The 10,894-nt window shown below is 37.7% G+C and overlaps 1 long non-coding RNA gene across 1 annotated transcript; it reads left to right on the top strand.

The window, feature by feature from the left end:
• The first annotated feature begins 2,629 nt into the window (after positions 1–2,629).
• Positions 2,630–8,513, top strand: LOC122327085. The gene is made up of 3 exons (XR_006247596.1): positions 2,630–2,702; positions 6,338–6,402; positions 8,191–8,513. It is a non-coding gene; the product is annotated as an uncharacterized LOC122327085 (long non-coding RNA).
• Positions 8,514–10,894: the final 2,381 nt, after the last annotated feature.

The following is a 10,894-nucleotide window of genomic DNA, read 5'->3' as shown; positions in this document are numbered from 1 at the left end:
AGTCATTTTCACAGATCTATGTGAATGGGGGGTCAAACTGAAAACATTGTCATCAAAGAAAAAAAACTCAGGTATAGTACAATGTCGGTGCGCAAACGTACTTCCAAAATCAAATTTAAAATGCCACGGAAAAGCGGTTAATGCACATGTCTGTTAGCCCAATGAGAAAATTTTAATTCAGCTTTTAATTCAGAAATTTCTCATCACTTTTCCTGTTCTGTTCTACGTATTATAAAAGGAAAAGTAGTTTAAACGTCTCAACGCATGCAAAGCCGGGTTTCACATAATTTCCAATTTATTTTTGGTCGTGAGATTCAGATTAGTTACTCACGGCGGTCATGATCGATTAATTTGTTTGAATAATTGCCGCCCTACCGGATAGTCATCATCAGGTTCCGCGCAGCGGGGTCTTGTAATAGAATTCGGGTGAGCACTCAGAATGGGAAACGTTCCTTGGCCATTATTCCTGGATATGTTCATGCGCAGCCCAGAGACATACAGAAATGTCTCAGAACAAATATTGGCTCTGCCGCAGAGGAGGATGCTGCCGAGGTTTCATTTATGAAGCACAAACTCCGTGAACTGCACTGAGATTTCGAGTGAGATGTTGCAGGATAATGTAGACAAACAACAGATATATAGAGGAAAAACAAATATTTCACGAGTGCTCCCGACATTACATTCGCTTCTGTGATAATGGGACTCTCTTTCTTCGTTTCGTTCTGCGCTTCTTTCGAATGACTCTAAGGAACCTGCATGAGTCTGAAAACAGCCGTATAACTGCGTTATTCTGTTCTCTCGTACAGAAAACAAATCCTGCGGAGTTCAGACATAGATTGAGGTGATGCTGTCCCATCTTTCTTTTTCTTTAAATTTCATGAACATCATGACAGAGGAAACTATTACTTATTTCTTACTTCCTGCATTGGTAACTTGTTTGTTCGTCTACATAACAATGAAAGTAGCTTTTTTTGTCTTGCTTATATGAAATATAAAAAATAAAATAATGGACAATATCAAAGTGAACCATGTCACTGAGATAAGTCAATCTTTAGAGGTTACTACAAAACGCCTTTACTTGAAATACAAAATAACGTTATTTTGATATATTGCTTGAGTAAGTGGGTATATACTGTACATAAGTTTGTTTTAGACTTAAAATTATTATTATTATTTTTCTTGTGAAGACGTAGACAAAAACAGCATGTTTAGTTTTTACAGATTTAACAGCCAGTTTTAATTTTACGTGCATTTAAATGCAAAACACCTTTAGCTGTAAAAGCCTTATCATGAGACGAGGACCTATGCACTTTTACTTAATTTTAGTTTTTTTAACAATATTTTCTTTCATTTAAACTGCAAAATAAACAGCTGCAGTTTGAAATGTGTAATATTCATCAACCCCCAAAAAATTAAGGCTTAAAATTGAAATAAACTGCTGAAATCAAATGTTTTCCATGGTCTTATTTATTTGTTTATTTGTTTCTTTCAACACAAGAAAAAGAAATTCACCCTTGAAAAAGTACAAAAATGCACATTCATTAAACTTTTGATATTTCTAACTAATAGCGCGCGTTAAATAGGTTACTTGCTATTTTGTTAATGAAATATTAAAAATACATTTGTTAAATTTTTTACACCTCAAATAAACTTCACCAATGCTTAGCTACACACTGTGAGCTCTAATATAAAGACAATGAATGCCTTGCACGTTTACTAAAAATCATTCACCGTTTTAGGTTTTACTTGAAATGCAAAACAAGAAAATTTTTACCCTCAAAACAAACTACGCAAAATGCTTTTAACTACAGTCATTTAGTTAAACTGTTGACAAGTGTATAGCTAATAATGCACGTTAAGCATGTGTAATTACATGCTTTCAATGCATCAGCCAAGAATTAGCATACTTGTACGTGTATTTGCATACTTCCAGCTCGGTATGAAATGTAGCTAGTCTACCTTCTTGAACTCATGTCGCCCGCAATCATGTGGTTCTGTGCTCCGCTGTCGTCTTGCAGTTTTTCGCTTTCTCGGTTTCAGGGGGTCGGCGCAACTGTGGGTGGATTATCAACCGCCGTCCCCCGATCCCGATGTGCGGATCTTTCCGTGCCCCGTTTCAAATCGATGCAGTCGCAACCTAAGCATCATGGGTTTCATCCAGGCGCGTCAGCCGTGGCTCTAGCCCGACCGGGCCCTTCGCTAATGAATCAGTCCTGGTGAAATTCAATCCGAGATGAAGATTAATGTAAGCGGCTGATGCCGGAACGCTTCGTTCGGAGCGATGCGAGTATGATTGTACGTCGGGAAACAGAATTCAAGAATGGAGCAGACAAATTCATCACACAACACCTGAAAAACGGTGGTCTGCCTCGTTCTCCGTGCCATTTTCTTTCTCGCTTTCTGTCGGAGAATAATAGATCAGAGCTTGGCACCTGCAGAGTCCTCTGCGGGGTACTGAGGGTCTTCATTTTCATTAAACACAATAGCCCAGGGACAGCATATCCAGCCGGCCTTATCTATAAAGAGAAACATTTTGGCTGGCAAGGTCAGTTCCATTTCTTCTCATTTCCTCTAACAGACAAACAAATAAATAATCTAATGAAACTTCCTTCACAGGTGGGGTGTTTATGGATGGTCCGGGTTTGAGTCGCAAATAAAAACGGAGCACGGTGGGAAGGTGCCTTTTCCTTCGGACGTGAACGGTAAATCACATTTCAGTTGAATAAATAATATTTGGGACACTGGTGTTAATTAAAACTTTTTAATCATGTAGACTAACTGAAGGAAAATGTTTGCAAGGATTTTGCTGTTTAATAACGCGGATGTCAGAAGTTCTGGAAACATTAACAAGGAAAGAAAAAAACATGTTAACATATAAACAACAGAACATTTTACTGTAAAATAGGGCTACCGCTGATCAAAGAAGCGGCTTTACTGATAAGATGCGCATGAATGTACCGTGCCATATAGTGCCCAGCCCTACTGTGAAATATTATTGAAAATGTTGTAGCTGTAAAAGATTACGTTAATAGTTCAGTTAGGTTGAAGTAGGTTAGCAATTTAATTAAGCACCGGCCAGGTACAAGATATAAAATACATTAATTTATTTATGTCATTAACAGTAGTTAATAACAATATTCTAAAATAAAAAGGAATGAACTACCGTGCCTTTTGGGAGGAAAAAAATACTATATTAAATTAAAATTAAATAATTAGAAAATGTTATTTTATTTTCTGGTGAAATGAGCCATGTAAATAAGACATACACATATAGTAATTATGCAGTACAATATAGTAAAAAAAAAAAAAAAATAATAATAATATAAAAAATAATAACTTCCTTATTGTTAGAAAATAAATTGGAAATTATTTTATCAATAAATATTAAACTAATCTAGATTATAAAAATTTCACAGAAACGATAATAATAATAACAACACTGTTAAATCCCTAATCCTGAATTACTTAAATTCATTCTTTCTTTCACAACCAGCGCAATATTCTAAGGAATTTATAATGTATCACAAGCTTTTAAAAAAATCATTATAATCAAGAGTGTGCACAACCTATTAAGATGAGACTTTGAAACTTTTACTTAGTTTTTTTTTTTCGACACAGTTGAGCTTTTTTCCTCCGTTGTGCTCATTTATTTAACGCCGCTACATGACTGCAGTAACAGGAATGGCAGCAATGAGAAGAATTTAAAATACTACACTTGTCATGTGCAACAGTTCCCACCTGTGGATTCAGTGGAAATACATCAAAAATACCACTGTGAAAGTAGAACAGTTATTTTTGTTTCGTTCCAGGTGTCTTTACAACTCCTCTTATACGTTCAGGTGTTCGTATCTCTCTCACGTTCGCCAGATTGGCCCAGCTGGAAGACTAACTCAAGTACAGCTGGATGGGAGGTTTTGAGATCTCTCATATCCATGCTTTATTTGCTCAGTATTGTCTGGAGAGCCGGTCTAATGCAACTCTAACCCTCAGTATTTTGGCGTGCGCCGTCCAAGAGATGTAGAATTCGCTTGGATGGAGGTCATCAGATGAGGTGAAGCCCTCCGGAAACCTCTAGACGAGCGGAGAAACAAAAGCTCAAGGGTTTGTGCGCTGATGAAGGTAACATTTGGAAGATTTCTGAGCAAAGTTTTGCAGCGAATTCACGAAACAAGCGGATTTAAGTAGGATGGTTTCGAATCTCCAATTCCCTTTGAATAAGTATCCAATTATGCCTTGAAGGATGCACTGTTCTAAGTAAAAAAAATGCTTATTTTCAAGCAGTTCTTTACTTATTGGGTTTAAATCAACCCAATAAGTGAGGTGAAATGCCGTGCATGATGCAATAAAAGCTTTCGTTGACGTCTGAATCTGTATTTTATTAGGCAAATCATTTAATTTTATGTTCTTTCCCTCGGATCGTGAATTATACCTCGACAGTAGTTTGAAACCATTCACATGGACTGCATATACACCCACCAGCGTTGTTTTTCTGTTTAAAATGTATGCGTAGTAGCAAAGTGTTTATCCTAAAATTATAGTCATGCCTGGGAAGGAACCGCCACCATCAGCACAAACAATCTAAAGTGCCAAACACAGCAATTACCCATAAACACCTGCTGTGTGGGCCGCTGCGAGGGGGAACCGGCAGTATAGCTGATTTGGTGGATTCTGCATGTGGGAGGGATAGACATAGTGTTGACCCTGTTTAGCTAATGAACACCACCGTCTTCCTCGCACAACTGTACTAACTCTGCGCAGCCCAGGAGGCCGAAGTAAAGAAAGATTCGTCTTTAATACCGGACTGTGAAAGTGGAACTGTTTGTAAGGTCGCGGTATATCATGTTTTGTTGTGTAACTGATGATTTTAAAGCTGTTGGAAACTGTTCCTGAGGCACCAGACAGACAGCAGCGGTCCAAACTAGTGTAGCTGTCAAAGCAGTCGCTTACAAATTTCTGAGTAGCTATTGTTTTATTCAAGCATACACTTTTTCCAAAGCTTTTGAATTCAGTGATTGTTTTTATTCTTTTTTTTTTTTGCGAAGGCGCCTCGTGACGGTTTAATGACCTACAACAAAACCTTTGGTGAACTAAACAAATGTTTAATTACTGTAATACTAATTTCTCGCTAGAAATAGCATCAAAAAGTTACTCAGAAATATACGTTTACATTTTTAGATTCCATCTTTATTTTTTAGCTCAACCGTCACGGGATGCAATGCACAGAATTGTGGGATATCAAAGGCAGCGAAGGCTACATCTATGCTTCCTTCAAAAATTGATCAGATGAAGGTATCTCATGAGACAGAAAGTGAAGCTAACTTTGGATTCGGACATGCCTTTTGGCCTGTCTAATTAATATTCATGAGCCTCTCTTTTGATTGGCCATTTTTTGTTGTTTGTTTTTTTTTTTTTTTTTTTTTAGCTGGATGCAAAACAAAGGGAAGAAAGAGGTGGCCCATTCAAAACAGCACGGATTTGGCTGCATAAGGAGCTTAAAATATCATGTTGTTGTGATGCTGGGTGCCAGAACTGACGTAATTAGAAATATGATCGCATACCTGATGCCACTGGCTGTGGTTAAATACGATAAAACGAGCATTTGGACTAAATGCTTGAGTTTACACACTTTTGCTATCAGAAAAAGGTTTGATAAAGTATTGTCTTTTGTAAGGTTTTCTCGCATCTCACGACTATGTCATTTATGGGTGCATGCGTGTAAAACAACAAACTGACGATTTATATATAATCATGTGTAATTGTATATGCATTGTTATAATTAGCTGTAGCTAGAATAATAACGTAGCTGTAAAAATAGTTGCCATGACTAGACAGACACTGTGAGTTTGTCTTTACTATAAATGTTAGACGTGATTTTTACAGGTCACCATGGCTTGTGAAAAATCACAGCTGCCTTATGCAGGCTGTGCGCCATTTGCTGCCGATCGACCATTTTGAAACTTATATGGTAGATGCATAACCCCTAGATCTCACTTATCTTAAAAGGCACGGTATGACTCATTTAAAGAAACCGGAACAAAACAAGAGATTTTGTTAATTAACACACAGTTGTTTATTTGGTTGCTGCTTAAAAACTGCCACATTTTTAGACTTGTTATAGGAGTGCACAGAAGAAAAACCTTGTTAGCACTCGCAAGTCGCCATACTTCCAGTGATGCTTTTCTGGAGTGATATCTCTTTCTTTGCTATCATAATAGGAAAAATATCACACCGCTACAAGGTTTAATTCTTGTAGGGACGTGTGGCATTTTCTTGTGAGCTTCTCAATACCCAGACAGTAACTGAGGGAGCCATGGGCCCTTGTCATATTCCTTGACAGGTCGCATAATGGGCCTATTGACAAACTGCCTGAGCTTCCCCTGGGCGGACGACACATGAGTGGTGGTGAGTCTGAAACTCTTTTAGGAAAAGAAGTGTCTGATAAACAGTGCTTCGACCTATTGAAGTCCAACATAGACATAAATGCCATGGTGACAGCTTCAGAGAGAGGGGTGGGTGGGGGGCTCTTTCAATTTAACAAGAGAGGAAATTAAAAAGAAGTAGAGTGTGAACGTATTAGAGGAAGCTGGTATAAACAACCGTACCTTCCCCGCCCCATTTTGACAGACCGCTACATCGCCAGAGGAAAGTAACTCTGACACCTGTAGCCTTGTGTGGAATGGTAATATGGACCAGCGGGCATTGCAAAGAATAGCATGACACGAATATCATGCTGAAAAATGTGACATTCATATTGAAATGCTGCCTCAAAAATGGCACAGTTTGAGACACGAGGCATATTGAGAGCCCTTCAAAAACTAGTTGAGATTATTGGGGGTTTGTTATTCGGAGAAAATAATCAATTACACAAGTGTTATAGTTGTATCTCCAATAAATCTCAAAGCTAACAATTTAGATATCTAAAGTGCCCCTATTATAGGCAATGAATGGTTCATATTTTAGTTTTGAGAGTCAACAGGCTGGTGTGCATGCAAGGCTTAAAAACACTCTTACAATACGCATTTTTTCTCTTATTTGCTCAACGCTTCATTTTTCCAAACCCTTCCTTTGTGTATGCTAATCTGCGTCGATTGATCTGAATGGTCGATTTCATTTCCATTTCATAGTAAAAGCTAAAATCGCAATTTTTACTGCTCCAAAAGCGACAAAGAATGAATTTGCTTTTTCATTCAAACAACGTGAAAAGATCGTGGGCATGCAATACGCTAACGTTTCATGTGGACAACAACATAAAAAGCTTGGGATTCATTTTAAAAAACGACTTATTTCAGTGATTCGGACTCAGCACTTTACCAGAAAGTTTTCATTTGTTGGTTTACGAGAATTAAACGAGATATTAAATAGATCTTATGTCATTCTTTTTCAGCGGAAGACGCTGTGATTTAACAGAGAAATGGACCATTCGGTTTCATCAAAAGCAAATAATTCATATACAGTGACGAGACTAATTTCTGGCCTGATCACCTTCTGCAGACACTTCGAAATGAAGCTAACTATACAAAGGCCCACAGCTACTCAATATGAATGAACCGTTGGGTAATTCCTCCATTATGTCACAAATCTCAGGCATTTACTGAAGCGCTTCATAATGGCTTTATAATGGAAATTATCATCGTAATCGCCCGTCGTAAAAGATAATAAATTTTAGCATATGCTCAGGGTTAGCTAATGTATGAGGTTAATGGCGTTTCTTCGGGAACGGGCGGAGCGTTCCGTAAATTTACCCCACAAAGCCGCGATACTGGAACGTCAGGCTGTCGCACCATAACCAGATCCAGATAATGAGTGCTGATTTCTCGGAAACGCAAGCCAGAGGTCTTCAAGCTGAGGAGAATCTCCATTAAGGCTGAAGTGCTTTGTCAGCCGAACTGTATTGCATCTTGCTTAACGAGATTAAGTGAATTTAGATCTATGGGAAGCACGTCCAGCTCTTCTTTCTGGGGAAATAAAATCTGTGAAATATTTGTAATACCTTGAGCAATCAAAGGAGCCAAACACAGGTTCTCTAGAGTCACAGCCTGTTAGATGTGTAATTCACTTTCACAGTCTGAATTCAGACATCAGAAGCGTAATTAGTCACCTCTCTGAATGCTTTTTCTCTCTGTAGACGGCGTTTTCAGCACATCCTCTCCTTCCCTTTTTATCTCCCTTTCTTTCCATCTGGCTTCCCAGAGAGGTGGGACAGAATCCATTGAAAACAGATGTTCCCTCACCTAGCCAGCTATTTTCCAGCAGGGGCACGCAGGAGCGATTCTTCCACGCGACCTGAAGCGCCCTTTCAAAACACTCGCGCGCCAACGGAGGAGAGCGACGGCAATGCTGTGGTGAATGAATCTGAGCATCCGCACTTTTCGCACGTGCCTCGTAAGTGTCGATGTGATGGGCTGCCATAAGGCCCATTGGGTAGGTTCACTCTGTTAGCGTACTGATGATTTCAAGCCCCCACACGGAGCTCTCCGTGGAAGCCAATGATCCGTGACGGATAGGACGGTTCCTCCGCCTTGGTTCCTTGCCATTTTCAGCGCAGCCCTGATTTCCCTACAGTAAACTCGGGACTTTGGGTCTCGTCGGACTAGAACTGTACGGGTTGAAATGTCAAAAGATTGTATTTTGCTTTGGGTGTAAATTTAACATAAGTATAGCATAGTAAAAAACATATGAAAATCTACTTTTGCAGCGGGAAACACCGCTCACAGTTTCTTCACAACATGTAAATCTCTAGTTTAAAGAGTTCGAGTTGTTGTTTTTGTTGTCGCGCAGTAGCTCTCTCAATCGAGATTGTACAGCTAATCCAAGACAAACAGAAGCCGTAATTAAAGTCCAATACTCTTCCTCACGGACGTAAAGAACTCACACAGCCAGCGCCTAGACAGACAGAAAAATCTACAGGAGAGCGAACACACTGCTCTCTCTGACTGGATGTCAGCCAGCTGTCAATACCCATCTGCTGCTGGACTATACAGATGAATGAGGAGAGTCTATCAAGTTTCAGAGTTGAAGAATGGTTTCAGCTCTTACTTAAAAGTTAGATGAATTTGGTTGACAGGGGTTATGTTTCGTCCCTGATTTTGTCAATTAGAGGAATGCATAAACTAGCATTTAAAATAATGCTTACGTTCAATTTAGCAGTTGTTGTTATCTAAAGCAACTTAATAGCAATGAATAGCAAAGCAAATAAATAGCAGCGCAAACAATTTATCATAGGAGTCAACGATGGCCCAAGTGTTATGGTAGTACTCTAAAGTAGTGAAATACTGAAAAGGAGAAAATAACTATTGTTGATGTAAAGAAGGAAGCAATTCATGGTTGTGGTTCAGTTAAGAGATGGTTGTTGAAGGTTTTTCCACCACAGAAGAACAGCGAAGATTCTGGAAAGTGATTTTGTACCTTGATGTGACAAAAAAAACCACTAGGTTTTCATGCAATGAACATTCATACTTTGTATTCACGATGTACTATTTTAACTAAATTCTTAAAAAATAATGTTTTCTAAAGGCAGGGCATTTACAGTAGTGCCACAAAATAAGGATTTTTTTCTCCAAAGAACCTTTCATTGAACAGTTCCTACAAATAACACCTTTTTTGTAAAATGAAAAGAATTTTTGTCCAACCTTTTGTCGAGTATCCAATTAGAGAAAATGTACAACAGGATTTTTCTCTTCAGGACTTGATTACTGAAAAGTCAAAAGTTTGAAGCCAGAATAGGAATAGATCTGAATGTGGATGTTTTTCAACCAGGATCTCAAGCTTGAAGATCAAGTTAACCCTAGAGGGCATCTCGACATATTCCAAACGTAATGCTTCTTTTTTTTAATCTATTATCCTGGTTAAGACGAAATGACTTTTTGGATTAAAATAATGGATAGAGGACCTTTTTGAGATTTTTTATACTTAATTCATAGACCCGAGTCATGTGGATTATGATTTTTTTTTTTTAGCATTATTTATACATTTTTCTCCAGTTGAAGTCTATCCTCCTCTGATGCAGGTAACAGAAATGTTCAATTATTATCTGATTTTTACATTTATTAATTGAGTTTTACTTGCAACTTGACGTTGTATTATAAGCATAGGTACATAAAATCAATAAAGAAATATATATATATATATATATATATATATATATATATATATATATATATATATATATATATATATATATATATGTGTGTGTGTGTGTGTGTGTGTGTGTGTGTGTATATATATATATATATATATATATATATATATATATATATATATATATATATATGTGTGTGTGTATATATGTTTGACTTTCAGAGAGTAGTAGCTTTTAAAGATACTGCAGAGCAGCCGAGGTTCATTTTGGGCATGTCAGAGATAAGAATGAGTCAGGAAGACAAGCTTTATCAGTTATAAAATAAGTGTTTCTTAGTCTCTGATGACTTGTGCTGACTATTTGTTTTCATTGTTGTAAGTAGTCACTTTTAGATACAAGATATACAGGAGCCAAACAGGCCAGTGCATTAAAATCGATGCGTGAACCTTCATCAAGTTCACGATAATGAAAACCTGGACATGTGTATTGAACCTCTTAATTTTTAATGACGAAGGAAAACCAAGAACACAGAGTTCAAAACCACACGTAAAAAGGAAGAAAGACTGAAAGAGAGGTAAAAAATGAAGAACATAAAAAGAGGAAACATCATCCATAATATGTAATTAATAAATAATGTCATTATTTATTAATGGCTGTTCTTGCTCTACTCTTTTGTCTGTGTGTGGCTTCACCTTTGCTGGAACTGAAGGTGCTTTTTCACCCTGTCTCTTTTGTCTGTTTCTCTCGTTTCTTTTTCTTCCCGTCTTTCATCTTTTTTTTTTCTGCTCACCCTTTCTTCCCAAAGCTTTGCTCCTG

The sequence above is a fragment of the Puntigrus tetrazona genome, chromosome 22 (genome assembly GCF_018831695.1).
Source record: "Puntigrus tetrazona isolate hp1 chromosome 22, ASM1883169v1, whole genome shotgun sequence".
Taxonomy (NCBI): domain Eukaryota; kingdom Metazoa; phylum Chordata; class Actinopteri; order Cypriniformes; family Cyprinidae; genus Puntigrus; species Puntigrus tetrazona.
This window is presented reverse-complemented; position numbering and strand designations above follow the sequence as displayed.